This window comes from Balaenoptera borealis (assembly GCF_965194805.1).
Source record: "Balaenoptera borealis genome assembly, chromosome: 7".
NCBI lineage: Eukaryota > Metazoa > Chordata > Mammalia > Artiodactyla > Balaenopteridae > Balaenoptera > Balaenoptera borealis.
Genome location: NC_138864.1, coordinates 77,272,687 through 77,288,997, shown reverse-complemented (window position 1 = coordinate 77,288,997; position 16,311 = coordinate 77,272,687). Strand labels below are relative to the sequence as shown.

The 16,311-nt window shown below is 37.7% G+C and overlaps 1 long non-coding RNA gene across 1 annotated transcript in view; it reads left to right on the top strand.

Moving 5' to 3' along the window:
- The window catches only part of LOC309631770, a 210,472-nt gene that overhangs the window by 128,825 nt on the left and 65,336 nt on the right, over nt 1-16,311 (top strand). The window contains exon 2 of the long non-coding RNA XR_014246516.1: nt 8,730-8,777. This is a non-coding gene — a long non-coding RNA (uncharacterized lncRNA). The remainder of the gene's footprint in view (nt 1-8,729; nt 8,778-16,311) is intronic.

Here is a 16,311-nt window from a genome sequence, read left to right as displayed (position 1 = left end):
ATGAAAATGCAGGAGCTATCACGTGTGCATTTAAAAGACATATTTTAAAGGAAAAAAAGTTCAGATCACTATTGAATCTCTACTCGCACAAAATGTAACATTCTCTTATTTATATTTCAAATTGGGCTTTCTGTAACATTGGCACACAAGACATTGAAAACCATGGAAATTGCGTAATTTAATATTAGGGCTTTTTTACTTGCCAAGAATAGGACCAATTCTTATTAAATAGAACAGCTAAATGTTACATTATATAATGCCATACCTCACACAATAAACCAATTTCAACTTAAGAAATTAGTTTTGCATAAGCCTGGCTATTAGTATCAGCTGCCAGGGGACTGATGTGTTCATTATTTGTATTCTCCCTTGTTGAGGTTTTACTGTAGTGGGATTTCTGTACATGAGTTCTTGAGAGAGTACGTAAAATAGTGAAAGGCTGAACATTTCTCTGAGAGGTTTGAGGCCTGCAGAATTCCACCCTGACCTCAGTGGAGTGCTCACAGAGGTCAGCAACGATATTTTGGGGAAGCAGACACGATTGCTTCCTCACCTAGGCTAACTACTGAAAAACCAGGAACTTTCCCCACTAAAGAAATACTTTGAGAGGTAAGTAAAAAACAAACAAGCAGACTATTTATCTTTAATGTTCCCCCTGGAGAATGGCTGCTTTTTAAAAAAATATTGCGTGCCCAGGAGAGGAGAATTACTCAGTAGCAATCTGCCTCTTGACTGAGTTCTACCTATTTTGCTCACTGTTTCATTTAAAACAAGCTTTTAATTTGCTGTTTTCTTTTTTAAATATTGCTATCTGTTGATGTTACCATGGTAGCCATGCTTTGGCAACCAAGCATGAGTGCTGCCCAAAGAGTAGTCAAAAACCAGAGAGTAAAACAGTAATAACATAGTGAAACTGCCCGCATTCTCACCTGTGGAACCTCCGTACACCTAGCTGGTAATGAAAAGATGGAGAAATGGAGGGTGTAACCTTGAGTGGAGACAAGTGAAAGGAAAAGGGTTTAAAAAAATGGTGCCCACTGAAGGCTCATGTCTTTGAAGTAATCATGGCATTTTTTTAAAGTTTAACTGGAAGTAATCAGAAAATCTATGCTTGGTGTGGTGGGCACAGGCAATTTAGAAAGCAATTCCAGTAGACCACCTAAAGAACTAGCTAGGTTGGGAATGGGCGTGGCTGAGGAGGAGAGAGAATCGCCCAGACCATGGTGTGGATAAGGTAGTTTGGACAGACGCCTTTCCCAACTCAATTGTAAGGCCATCATATAATGGTAGAATGTGCGTGCGCACACACGCGCGAGTTTGTGTGTGTGTGTGTGTGTGCGTGTACACGCACATGGGTGCCTGTAGGGAGTGTTTCTCTAGTTGAGTGTAAACTGGGCTTCAAAATCTGGCTGTGTTTGACAGAGAGTTGGTGTCCCCTTTCCTCTCCAGCAAATATTTGTATGTGAGCGTGATTCAGAAGTGATTTAACTAAAAAGTTTGTAAGCCATTTTTTTTTAGTGCAAGGACTCTTGAGAGAAGGCTAGAGGCTCATGGTTGTTATTTCTTAAGTAGAGCTCTCTAGTAGAAGGTCTGTTTACCTCCTATGTATCCCTTGAATCCGTTTTCTTCTCTCTGTTCCCGCTGATAGTGCTTTTAGTTTTGGTTCTTCTCACCTTTGTCCTGATGGCAGTTGCTCTTCAGCATTTTCTCCCTAGAATCCATCCTTCTATCGTTTGTTGGCAAAGGGATTGTACTATAATTCTGGACTGATCACAACACTGTCTTACTTAAAATCTTGTAATGAATTTTGGCCACCTTTAGGAGCAAATCCTCACCTTGTGCTTCATGATAAGTACCTGCCTACTTCTGGCCTCGTTCGTCAGTTGATCTCCTCTCCTCATCACTTGTCCTACACCGTTAACGAATCTCCGTCTAGTTCCTGAATCCAGCTGATTTCATGCCTTGCCTTCTCTGTGTGCCTGGAACCCTGCCTTTTCCCCTCCCTCTCCAACCCACCCTTCCCTCCAACTAGCAAGAAGGGAGCAGTTAAGAAAGGAAACTGATTAGCCGGTTGGCTTTATAACTCTGTTTTGAAATGGTAACTGGTCAGAAAATATTTTCTGACTCATTTTCCAGATCAGTTTATACAAAGAACTTAATGCTCTCTCTCAATTTTGTTAGGAAATTCAGTTCCATTTATTAAAGTACATTGAGATTTATTGATAAGGCTTTGTTCTTCTAATAAGGACTATTATTTGCATGAAGCAGTGTAAAATACTAATGCTTCTGAGAACAATCCACATTTGGTTTTGCAATATTTAAAAAATCTGGTCAAACTAGGAAACTCTGGTCAAATTTCACTAATTGGCAACAACAGCAGCAACACTAATCTTCATCTTGTGGTTCTAGCAGAGGCATCCACAGTGAGCCAATTGGGGGCAATATAGCTGTGAGGAGAATGACCACAATCTCTCAGTTATTTGGGGGCTATTCATATCATAAGAGTGTATACTGGACAGTATCTGGGTATCCCTTCCTTATGAATTTGGAGAAAACTAGATGATTGACCATTCATTGATAACAGGTCAGTGCTGATGTTTCAAAAAGTCTAAATTAGTGACTTAGTCTGGAGAAATGGGATGTTGAAAATGGAGAGAACCTGTCTTGAAGTAGTTCCTAACCTTGGGTAAGTCCCCTTACCCTTCAGCCTAAAGCATTACTTCTTAAACTTTCGTGTACATCAGAATCACCTGGAGGGCTTGGTCAACCATGGCTGGGTCCCATCCTCAGAGTTTCTGAATTAGTAGGTTTGGGGTGGGGCCTGAGAATGTGCATTTCTAACAAAGTCCCAGGTGGTACTGATGCTGCTGGTCTGGGGCTAGACTTTGAGAATCGTTGGGCTATAGAGTATAAAAGTGCCTGCACTCTACTCCATTAATTAAGGGCATAATTATAAACATGCCACTGCTCTTTGAGGTATAGTCACTTTTGTAAAATGTAGGTAGGAAATGGTTACAACACACAATTTGAAAAGAGAACTAACATAGTTTGTTAGTCTCAACAAAATTATTTAATACCTTTTCCCTAGAGAGAAACAAATACTCAGAAGAGTAAAAGCAAGAGAGAGTTGTATCAAAAGTTCCCAGCAAGACTTGAGTTTAGGCAGCACACGGGAGGTAGTTTAAAAAACACATGCACACATACTCGTACCGCTTTTTAATCCAGTATATTGCTGCCTCTTAATTGGCTGATAAATAAGCAACAATAGACTTAAGCAGTATCAAATTATAGTAGACACTGCTGTGTGAGTCTCAAAATAGCTGAGAATTACATTTAATTATAGTAATAGAAAAGGAAGATTATTTTTGCTTGTTGGGGGAAATAAAAATATCATGTGTACTAAAATATCCAGCACATTCTTTTTTATCCATCTCAGTTATTCCTCGTGCAATAACACTAACCAGAATCAAACCCATTTTCTTTTGCAGTTCACTTTTTCATAATGGGACAAGTGATAATAGAATGAAGCAACATTAGTATTTGTTTTCAAAAGCAATGGTTGGGCTCTGAGATGAGTACATATTCAACACAATCTCGTGCTCGTTCTGTCACTTCCATTTGCAATACTGTAAAATTATTTTTAATTTCCATATGATCATCCTTTGTATTATCTGTCCTCACACAAAGATTAAAATATGATTTGCTATGGCAAGAACATCTACCAGTATATTTTCAAGTCTAGGGATGGGATACTAAACCTTTTCTAGATAAGTCTCAGTTATCCAGAAAATGCAATTAATCAGAGCAACTCATTCCTTGAGATTTTGGATCTATAAGATGTTTCATAGATGAAAATGAAATTAGTGGTCCCCAATGCTTTTGAGTTATTTTCTAAATCTGATAGTAGATTATGCTGAGATGCCCAAAGCAGCTATGTCCACAGAGCAATTTGACATATAGATCAAATACATAAATATAGTTTTATTAGCCTAGTATTCTAACCAACAGATAATTATATATATTCTAAATTCTGAAAAGAAGTATCATTCATATAGGAAGTGAATTAAGAAACAAAATAGTTACTTTTATTATTCCCTTTTATAATATTTAGAATTTATATATAATGCGGTCATATAGAATTAAACCAAGAGTATCTCAAATAATAAAAGCAATAAAAGGAGCATATTCAGTAGTATTGAAATCCGTATTGTCATAGTGAATGTTCTGAGATTTATAAGATTAACTGTGTCATCACCAGATTTAGGGAGTGATTTAGATCATTGAAGTTTTTGGAAATCATTTTAGTGAGGAGAGTTCCCTTTATCTTATTGCAACCACACAACTTACAGGAGCATCGTGAGAGCATTCACTTCAGCTCAAAACATATGAGTTTATTAGCCTAGAAATTCAGACCTCCTGACTCATCTACAATATGTATTTGAGTGAGTTGCTGTTATGAATTCAACCTTTTGGAACTTGCCACCTCTCTTCTCCATTTCAGTGTTAGACTCTTCTGTTGCTTACTTCTCATCATAATTAATTAATTTATAAATAATGTATACCTCATCTTCTCCCAAGAAAGGATTTAAGGAGGCTGCATTTCACTAGGAAACTACCATAGGTATATAATGAGGTGGAGTTCAGTATCCTCTGCGTTCTCTCTTGGTGGCTGGAAGGTCACGCCTCCTTGTCTGGGAAAATAGTGCACCACAGTCTCCTTTGCCAGAACCTCCCTTCCTCCCACTCTGCCTGGCTCACTTTGGGGGTGGTGGTGGGCTGATTGTCCTTGTCCTAGCCATTAGGGACACAGACCAGGTTCAGATTCTGTTTCTTCCACATACTAACTTTGTGGTCTGGGGCAAGGTACTTCATCTCTGAACCCATATTCTATCCTTACAACAGGGATAATAATTGCAGTTATCTTACAGGGTTGTTCAGAGGATTGATGAGTTATTATGCATAGAACCTTAGAAAAATGCCTGGCAGGTAGCAAGCACCACTGGAGTGCTAGCCATTGGTATTCCACACCCTTCTGTTCTCAGCTAAGATGCTGTTTCTTCAAAGAGGCTTCCCCGAGACAACACCTCAAGCCAATGCTGTATGACCGCAGGAGCCTGCACTTTTCCTTATGATTCTCATCATCATTTGCTGTTGGTGTTGAAGGCACCATGAAGCTGTAAGCTCCAGAAAGGGTAGAATCTGTCTGCCTCAACACTCTCTCTCTGATGTCTGGGACAGTGCCCAGCACAAAGCAGTCACGCGGTTACCGTGGAGGGAGTGAATCCAGGGAGGACCTGTCTGTAAACCTGCTAACGGAGATGAGATTACAAGTAATTATTTTGTTAGTTTTGCAAATTTTTGTTTTCTAATTTTTAACAATTAATATTTGTTTTCTTTATGTAATAGTAAAAGAAAGTAAAATTCTGTTATACCACCCTTATTGTGCTACTGTCAGTCACTTCAGTAAGGCAGCAAAGGGGCTGTAGGACAGAATTCATGTTACTGACCTCAGGTTCAGCTGCTCGCCACTCAGAAGCCGATACTCAAGAGACGGGTGTTGATTGGAAAAGGGAAGGTTGCTTTATTCAGGAGGCCAGCAACCTGGGGAGAAGGCAAACTCATGTCCCACAATCAACTTTGAAGATTCTGCTTGGTCATGAAAGTTCTTAAAGGGAAAAAGGTGAAGTATTTCAGTTAATCATTGAGGAAGGGGGTCGGACTCGTGTCATCTCGCACAGTGTGCAGGCTTGTTTACTCCTTGTGATCTTTCTTTAGGTGGTATCTTGTTGACACCACCTGCTCATGAGATTACTAAAGGGGAAGCTGGCCAAAAGATCTAGGCATCTGTTAATTACGTATTCTTCATTTCTACTTCTTTAATCTAAGGAAAGAATCAATAGTTTAGGCAAGGCATTGTGTGATCAAAAGATTTGAAAGGTGTGCTTGGGATGGAGGTTAGTTAAGCATGGGGGCATCTGGTGTAAAGATTAGTTAAAATATAGCTTTACTAAAGTGACAAGACAAAAGGCCTCCTGCAGAGAGCTGCTTATATTCACATTTTTTTTTTTTTGTGGAACTTTGAAGTAGATTAGCGGTTCTCAATTGGGGGTGATTTTGTCTGCTAGGAGACATTTGGAAATGTTTGGAGACATTTTTTGGTTGTCTCAACTGAGAAGGTGCTATTGGTATCTAGTGTGTAGAGGCCGAGAATGCTTCTAAACATCCTGCGATGCACAGGACAGCTTCTTCCCTTAATGAAAACCATCCAGTCTGAAATGTTAATAGTGCCAAGTTTAAGAAACCTTCACATAGATGGATGGCGACGTCTACAAAAAGTGAGTTTGTGTAACTTTCAAAATTGGTTGAGCTGCTAAGTAATAGAACATCAGAATTTTGAAAATTAATAAAATTGATTGTAATTTTTTTTTTAAATTGGCAGTTTGTATTTGCTTTGTGGTATGATTTGCTGGTAATTAAGTAGCAATGAGTATTTAATGTAGTATATTGACCAATATCATCTGTGTCAGTAGAGAACTTTATAGTGTGCTATATGGGTTTTTCCCTTTACATCCAATTGAAGTGGTTTGAAAAGAAAAGTGTCAACTGACTGCTTGTTTACACACTTCTAAATGCCCAATTTGACAGAGTGTTTTTTAAGAGAGCAGTTTATGAGTCACTTTAGCTAAAACTGTTGGGCATTGCATACAAATAACCATATTGCTTACAGATTGTTGTTTTATAGCTCTGGACTAATAAAACAGAAGTAAGGTAGGGCTCTTTAATGTTTATGGAGCTTGGTCTATTTGAATTTGAGTTTAACATCTGGGAGCGTATCAGCCAGGACAGGCTAGGTTATGCTGCAGTAAGAACATCTCAGTGGCTTAACCCAACAAAGGTTTATTTCTTCTTTGGAGTCCACTGTGCATCTGCGTGAATCTCCCAGACAATTGTCCCTGTTTGACAACTCATGCTTCCAGGCTGAGGAAGGTGCCATCATCTTGGAACATACGGCCTTATTAGTCATGTGGCAGGGAAGATAGAACATAGGAAATTGCAGGTTAAATCTTTAGAGTTTTCACCTGGAATGGACATAGGTGACTTCCAGTCACATTTTCTTGACCCAGCAAATTACATGGGCAGATTTAGGCAGTTGGGGCAGTTTAATCCTCCCATGTGGCATTGGAGAAGGAGAAATTCCTGAGTGTGAGCTGTCCTAACTAGCTTTCGTATTTGTTTACCTTTATATGTGGTTATTCAGGATGGTTATTAAGAAGGTATTTGCTAAGTGCACAGATGCCATATCTCACACCAAATTATTCTAATGTCATTACGCTCATTTGGGGTCTGTATTTATATTTCACTTAATGTATTTGTAATTTGCTTCTAAATGTTTGGGCTTCTAAATGAGAGTCTGTACCAGATGCTACAGTCTCTGGTTTCTCAAATGGGCTAACACATTCCATAGGGTATTGAATGCTAAAGGATAAGGATGGTGGCCTTTGCATTTTACATAATGGTAAGTAATCACAACATAATTTTTGTGGTAAAACAAAAACAAACACACCTCAGAATACCAAAAAAATGATGAATTTTTAAGAGAAAATGTAAGACCTCAGTGAAATTTTATGCTGAAGCAGGTTGCTTATAGCTATGTCTCAGAGGAACGTATGTACTTTCCTCTGCAACAAAGATTACTTCACTGGGCAGGGTTAAGAAACACTGCTTGTGCACCTACTTTGTTATTCAACTTTGATTTGGATATTTCCTTAGTCGTCTTCATTTTGGTAGAAATGATCATATCATGTTTTTGACAGTGGAGCTCCTTCAGGAGCCCATTGTTTTATTCATCATGAAAATGAGGTTTTCTTTTGCAAAGAGGAATTCAGAATTTCTATTCTGTGTCCTACTAGTAGTTAGGTAGGAGAAACTGGATAATAAAATCGACCATTGTGTTTGTTATTCTAGACCACCTCATGGAACTGTGGGAAGATACTGAACTATACCCACTTTTCCTCATTTTACCATGTGATTCTGTCTATTTATGGTCCATACTACCTATAGCTATTTGAGTCTGTATTCATTCATTCATCAGACAACTTGAGAGCATCTACTGTGTGTGACTGGCATTGCGCTAGGTGCTGAGGATTAGGACAAGATGAGTAAGACAGTTCTTACCCTCAGAGACATTGTGTCTGGGACATAATGGCTGCAGGGGTTGTGAAAATCTCTCATTCAGTTCACGTATATTTATTGAGCACTGGTATGTGACAGGCACCCAATACTACAGCGAATAAGAAGCAGTAGAGTGTAGTGTGTAAGAGCCAGACAGCCTGGAATCAGATTACATTGTGGGGCTTCATGGAAGCTCTTTAACCACCTTATGCCCCAGTTTCCTCATATGTAAAATTGGGGTGATGCAAAATTTACTAATGTTATAGAATTCTTAGGAAGATCCTATGAGTTGGTATATATAAATCACTATGTAACTTTTAGCTCCTACTATTCTTCGTCACATTTTTTCCCTCATGCTTTACTCCCTCCTCAAATCTATATTCTTTCCCATCTCTCCTTTTCATTCCCTTAGACCAAGCAGTCCCAGTAATGAATCATTAATTTGAATATTGTAGTTTATCAGTAACCTGTTAAAAATACTGCCCGTTAAAAAAACAGTGAAAAAAATATAGCTCTAGCATTTTCTATAACCCTTTCTTTTGTTTGTTTCTTTGTAGTCATGAAAAAAGCCATTGCAAATCACATTCTTCAACGGACTTAACCAGGTAAGATGTTTGATCCAAGGGCAAGACGACCCCAATCAGAAGTTGTGTTTTGCAGGAGCCTCTTCCACTTTGCCAGATGCTGAAAGTCTGGAATGTCTCCTGTCCGCCCCCATTACCAGGGCCGTATGCTTGTTCCACGAGCATAGGTGGGCCTTCATCAGGGGGGCACACAGTTGTCAACAACCTGCGGGGTTACCTTGGCAACAGGGCAGCCAGTACCGGCCACTTAAGAATTTTATACTGCCTTTATGAAGTGCTCCACCAGCGTGGTTTAACTTTGCAAAGAAATAGGTGTGGAGAGAACTCAGTGGAGACCCATTCTTTGTCAGCATTTGCATTTTATAGGAAGCATACATATACGTTTCCCATTTCTATAGTAATATGGCTTTAATCTTAACGAATGCCATTTTGGTGGTTCTCTTCAGAGAGTGGAATTAACATTCACATGTGAACAGAAAATGTTAAAGTATTATTAGTCTTCGGAGGGTTTTGCTTCTGGCTATGCAGTTTTAGAGATTTCATCTTGGTTAAGGGGAAGCAAAATACCACCATTTCTGCTTGTTAGAAGGAAACTCTCCAAGGTTTCTGTCTATTTCAGGCCAGGGTTTTGATTTTTTCAAAGCAGAAAAAATGTTTTTTCCTGGACCCTGAATATAACCTGAAGTCAAAAATCAATTGAAAAGCCAGCAAAAAATTGGCCATGAGTGCTGTTAGAATCCTTTATTGGTAACAGTTTTCTGGTTATTACTGACACATTTCTTAATTAACTGCCTAGGTCGTTAATATAGTTCTGTGTAATTTAAGAAACTCTAATTTTTTGGTCCTTATATCTTGCCTCGCTCCACAAAGAGTGTAAGTTGACAAACCCCATTTTGTGCTGATGAGAACTTGGCTTTAAGAGTCATATAAAAGAATGGGTTTGAGAATACTGTTTAATTTCATGCCTTTGCTGCCCGTCTTTTCTCTAAAATATGGAGCCCTTCTTGCTCAGCTACTCTCCAAGCCGTGATCGTTTTACCTTATATAGAGATTCTTGCTTATCAGATAAACATGTGCATAGTATCCCAGATTTTGGTTATATAGTAGTCAGTATGGGGGTGTGAAACTTAACTTTTGTTAGTGTAACTTCACTTACACACATAGACACACACCTGCCTTTCAAGTGTAAAATTTATCTTATAGAATCTAGGTTTTCATCCTGCATACTTTTGTACTTAAAAACAAAGTATAACATTCCAAATCCTAAGGTGGTGTTCTGTCATAATAAAGACAGCCTTCTCACTAAAAGAATATTTATCAAGGGCCTTATTGAACGATGCGGTTATCTTTTTAAATCCTCCCAAGGGCTCTACAAGGTAGATATTGTTATCCCCATGCAACTGATAAGCTAACTGAAGGTCTGAGATGTTAAAGGACTTGGCTAATGTCACGGCTTTTAAGTGGTAAAGCTGGGATGGATTCAGTCACGGCAAGCTCTAAAGGCAGCACTGAATTTCAGAGTGGTCCTTGGACCAGCTGCCTCAGTGTCTCCTGGGAGTGTATTAAAATGCAGAATCCTGGGCCCCAATATCATGGGATCTGAATCTGTATTTTAAGATAATCAGGTGACTTATATTCATATGAAAATTTGAGAAGGGGTGTATGTTTCTTAAAAAATAACTTCCGGGCAGTTAACTATCAGACATTGAAAGCATTCTATTTAAGACCCTTTTCATCTTTGGGCCTTTGTGATTTTTACCTAGTTAAAGATTAGATTATAGTTCATTATCCTTCAGCTGTTTTGCTTCTGTATCTGGCTTTGAGCTAGTCTGACAAGGGTCATGTGTCATGCTGGCTTCTGTGACATTTCTTAGTGATCTGTTTTGTGGTATTATTGTTAGTTAAAATGACCTTGTGACTATAAAACAAGAAAAATTGATTCTGTCCTAACTGCTTGATCTTTCCATGTATTCAGGTAATCTTCTTGTCACATTCTTCACCAGACTTACCTTTGCTTGTTTAATTCTTGAAAAAGGTTGACTTTTTTCTTGTCTACTAGTTCAAATCATTAGAAGTGACTTGCAATGATAAAACCTACTTAAAACAGGCAAGATAAAAGGAAAAATTATAGAAACAAATTTAAGAAGCTAAAACATACTTATATTAAATGAATATGAAATGAATTAGTTGCTGCCATTGAAAACTGAACTTAATTCTCCTCTTTCGGGAAGTGAAGTCAAACAGGGAAGTGTAAGAGGCTGCCGAGCTCTCAAAGTAGGATGAATAGAATCATTCATGTTCATCTGGAGAGAAACACATTTTCCTGCAACTGAGTACTAAGAGGAATATATTAGGTGTCTCTTTGTATAAAAGGTCATAATGTAACATGACGTATAATATCATATTTTTTTAAAAAGAAAATGAAAAGAATTTAAAAAATATACCTCTCTTATGTTAGTCTTCAATAAATGCTAAGGTCATGAAGTTTAGATTTTGTGAAGTGATTTTGGGGAGGGAATGAAAACAGTATGATGATAGTATATTGTTTCTTGATGATTAAACAGTTGAATACAGTGACAAGAGCTTGAGAACTTTATCTAAATGTGTAATTTAACATGACCTTTGGACTGAGACTTCCTCTTGCATTAGGTATATCTGAAGTGGGCTTTTTTGGCAATCACTTCTGGATTTTCAGATGAGTGTGTAAAGTAATAAAATGTTCTGCTATTGGCTCAAGGAGGCTTAGAATACGAGGCATGTCGGCGGGAATGTTGACATCCCGTTGTGAAAAGCATTTTTCTTTTCTTTGTGGGAACTCTCACTGTTGCAAACCTCTTCTGATTAGATAATGGAGGAGACCAGTTTTTTGAGAGCATGTAGGTTAGTCGGCAACCCTGTAACGAAAGAAGCAAATCTCAAGTATCTTTCCCAGAATTGTTACGGATGATCATTAAAGACTATGGCTACATGAATATATATATTGGGTTGACCAAAAAGTTTGTTCAGGTTTGTCCATAAGATATGTTATGTAAGATGTTATATATTTTGCTGAAAGCAGATTTTTTTAAAAATGAAAAATCCAGTGAACCATGTTTGGATCATTCAACATTAAACCATTTTGAGGCTCAGTTTTGTTCCAGTTTCTCTCTAAACAGTGGAATAATTATTGAACAAAGCATGACTCAAATCTCAAGGTGTTCTCAAACTGGTAAGGGAATAAAATGCTCTTAACCTTTATATAAGTAGAAATAATATTTTATATGTTTATATTACGAATAAGGATACAGCCCTAAAAAAACTGGTTGATATTTTACCCCAGAATCATTGGAAATACTTGCTAAAAGTGCAGAAAGATAATTCATGTGAGTACCAAAATCTCCATTTTAAACAAAACCCCGAGGTGATTCAGATGCAGGAGTCTTTGGTGGACACTTTGAGAAATAATGGATGAGAATGGTAACCTTATGTTTAATGGAATGACTGGTCATTTTGGGTACTTGGAGACCCAGTTAAAGTGTAATGACTAAGGTCATCTGTAAAGACTGATCTTAATAATCACCTTACAATTTTATTTGAAGCAGGTTATCCATGTTAATCTCCAGGCATGAAATGTAATGATCTGTTTTATTATTGTTAATTTATGCTCAAGCTTCCTTTTACTCTTCTTTTTAACCAACATAACAATTATATAGGCTAACTATTTGCCTCAGGGAGATGCTGTAATAGGACTAATTAAATATTTAATATTTTAAAGGACTTAAACAACCTTGTAAGTAATACGTTAAGAGGAGATAAAATCATGATGTTCCCTTTAGTTGGAGGAAAGTTAATGAAGCCCTGGGATCAGGCATCCCTTTAATGCCCATGTCTTGTATCTGTCCGGAGGCAGGAGAGCATAATGGTTAAATTAATGGCTTTGTAACTCATGGCAGATTTTCTACTTCCTATCTGTGAGGCCTAAAGCAAATTTCTTAGCCTTTGTAAGCCAATTTCTTTTTTGTCACCTATAGCGTGGTAATATGAATACCGTCTACCTTTCTGGATTGTTGTGATGGCATATAATATATGTGTCCAATAAAAGAAAGTGGTTTTTATTAATATGAATTAATCTCATAGACTACAGATTTACCAAATTTGAGACTTATAGATTTCTCTTTTTAAACTAGAAATGTGGCTAGGATTTTGGAAATGGATATGCATTTTTAGAACTGATCTCAAATCTGGAATGGAGAAAGAGTAACAGGAGGGAGATAAGTAGGAGGAGGAGTAGGAGAAAATACCCCTAAATGCAACCTCAAACATGGGCTAAAAACAAAGAGAAAGCAATTTCTGTGCAGAGGATGGAGACTTATTGTAGATATGTATAGTCGGTACAAAAATGCCCTCACTGGGGCTTCCCTGGTGGCATAGTGGTTGAGAATCCGCCTGCCAACGCAAGGGACACGGGTTCGATCCCTGGTCTGGGAAGATCCCACATGCCGCGGAGCAACTAAGCCAGTGTGCCACAACTGCTGAGCCTGTCCTCTAGAGCCCACGAGCCACAACTACTGAGCCTGCGTGCTGCAACTACTGAAGCCCGCGCGCCCATGCTCCACAACAGGAGAGGCCACCACAATGAGAAGCCCGCGCACCACAACGAAGAGTAGTCCCACTTGCCACAACTAGAGAGAGCCCGCGTGCAGCAACAAAGACGCAATGCAGCCAAAAATAAATAAATACAATAAATAAATTTTTAAAAAAATGCCCTCACTGATGTGGACAAATCACAGAATCATCAAATGTCAGTGTATAGAGATCATATAGGATATGATTCATTTTCTAGGTCACAGGTTAGTAAATGAATCTAAATTCATAGAATGTTTTCATCATGATTTTTTTTTTAATGGCATCTTATTTTTTCAAAGTTCACACAGAAAAAGGAACTAGACAAACCAAGATCTAGAAAAGTTATCCTTTTGACAACTAAATCAGAATTAATTGAATAAGCATTTAAAATACATAAACAGGTACATATAACATTTTCTGAAAGCTTGTTCTCTGATTTATTAGATCTTTTTTTGAAGGTTTTTCCTTTACAACTAAAGATGTTCTGTGAACTCCTTTCTAAAGGAAAGTCTGAATGTAAAATTTGCCCATGTGGTTTTTCCTGATGATACGAATTGCAAAATTTGGGGAGGCCCAAATAATGATATTTCATTGTACATTCCAAGTCCCCCAGCCTTGTAATTAGCTTCATATTCTATAGACAAAGGAAGCCATGTTCCCAACTCTGTTCATTCATTCAACAAATATGATTGCTGCTGTGTGCTAGGTCATTAGAAAAGAGAGTGGAGCTTAAATTGTCTCAACAATTATGTATTTTTTCTGGTCTTCTTAATGTACCATCACTAAGTATTCTTGATTAATTCTTAAAAATTTATTAGCTACATATAGGTTTCATGAGAACTTACTGCAAAATCAGGGTGAGGTTCCACTTACCTTTCATCCAGGACAGGTACAGTTGATCCATATTGTTCATGGGTTCCATTTTTGTGACTTCTCCTATTCACTAGAATTTCTCTGTAACCCTAAAATCAGCTCATGGCAGTTTTTTTCTTTTTCTCTGATGGAACTGTCCTGTATCTTTTTTTTAATACTTTTATTTTATATTTTTATTTTTTTATTAAATTTTATTGAAGTATAGTTGATTTACAATGTTGTGTTAGTTTCAGGTGTACAACAAAGTGATTCAATCATTGAGTAGAGTTCCCCATGCTATACAGTAGATCCTTGTTGGTTATCTATTTAATATATAGTAGTGTGTGTATTTTAATCCCAAGCTCCTAATTTAACTCTCCCCCATGTTTCCACTCTGGTAACCATAAGTTTGTTTTCAAAATCTGTGAGTCTGTTTCTGTTTTGTAAATAAGTTCATTTATGTCTTTTTTTAAAATTAGATTCCACATATGAGTGATATCATATGCTATTTTTCTTTCTCCCTCTGACTTACTTCACTTAGTATGATAATCTCTAGGTCCATTCATGCTGCTGCAAATGGCATTATTTCATTCTTTTTTTAATGGCTGAGTAATATTCCATTGTATATATGTACCACATCTTTATCCATTCCTCTGTCATGGCAGTTTTGAGGTCATCATGGACATGTGGGTGAAGAATTTGAGTTGACCCATGTACACGGTCCCAGCTGGGGTTAAACAAGGCTGATGCTCTGCTCTCTTGATTCAGCTCTCCTAAGGTAAACACACGTCCTTGACTTGGTCTGTTTAGTGCCATGGTTATTGCATTCTCCAACTTTTTGTTGGTGATTTAAAATGGACTCTAAGCTTAGTGCTGAATGGCTGTCAGGTGTTTCTGTGCAGAAGAAGCCTTTAATGTGCCTTATGGAGAGAATATGTGGGGTAAAATTCATGCAGCTATGTTGGCCATGATTTCTACATTAATGAGTCAACAGTATACATCTAAAAAGGCATCTTTAAAACTGAAACATACATAAAACAGAGTTTTGTATTGGTTGGTTGATGAAAATACTGTGATCAGAGGCTTGCAGGAATCTAACCCTCTATTTCTCCTGGGAGCATCCAGTGTTTCAGGGTTTTCAGTGACTTGATAGAATATAGTTACCATGAACAAAGAGAACCAATTGTATTTGCCTTTTTTGAGGAGTTTGAGAAATGCTTGTTCACCAATTATCCCTTTTAATGGAAGCCGAGACCATGATTCTTTCTGACCCGTAAGCAACTAGTAAGTAAATACAGAGGGATGGAAAAATGAAAATTACACATAAGGCTCAACCATAATTTTTGTTTCTTTCCTTATAAACTGAAAACATAGACAAGCCTGCTGCTCATGAACAACAAAATGAACCTAGAGGGTTTTGAAGCCTAGAAAAAAGTTTGTAACTTGATGGAAATCTCTTAGTGGGTAGAGATTTATCTGTCCTGTTGGTTACTTTATCACCTGTGCCCAGCACAGTTGCTAACACACAAGGAGTGCTCAAGGTGTGTTTTAGAAAATAAGTTAGACATAAATTGACACTACAAGTAGTTTTGACAGTGATTTGATAGGGCAAAAATTTAGTGATAAAAATAAAAGTTGGAGTAATACAAGAAGCATTTATCTGATGGAGACTAGAAGTCAGGAGACAAAGCCTTTTAGGGTTGGCTGGGAGAACCATCTCTGTCACTGGGCCGGGGCAATGACAGCATGTATGTCCCCAGATCTACCTTACTGGGCTTTGTCATTAATTCTCTGTGTGATCTGGGTTAAGTGGTTCTGCTTCTTTGGGTCTTGGTTTCTAATTATTACCTCGATAATCAACTTGATTGTAAGACCACAGAAAAAGTCACTTACAAACTTTTGCAAATATATGTAAGAGCTGAGAATATAGTTAGATGTGAATTCTGAGGGTCTATACTGGAGAGAAAAAGGAGAAACTCAATTTAAATTGAACTGAATTTGTTTCTATGAATTAAGTGTACTATCTTGAGCAGCTTGGGGTGATCTAACCTGTTTGCTTGTTCGCTGATGGAAACCTGTGTGGCCTACCCTGAATGTA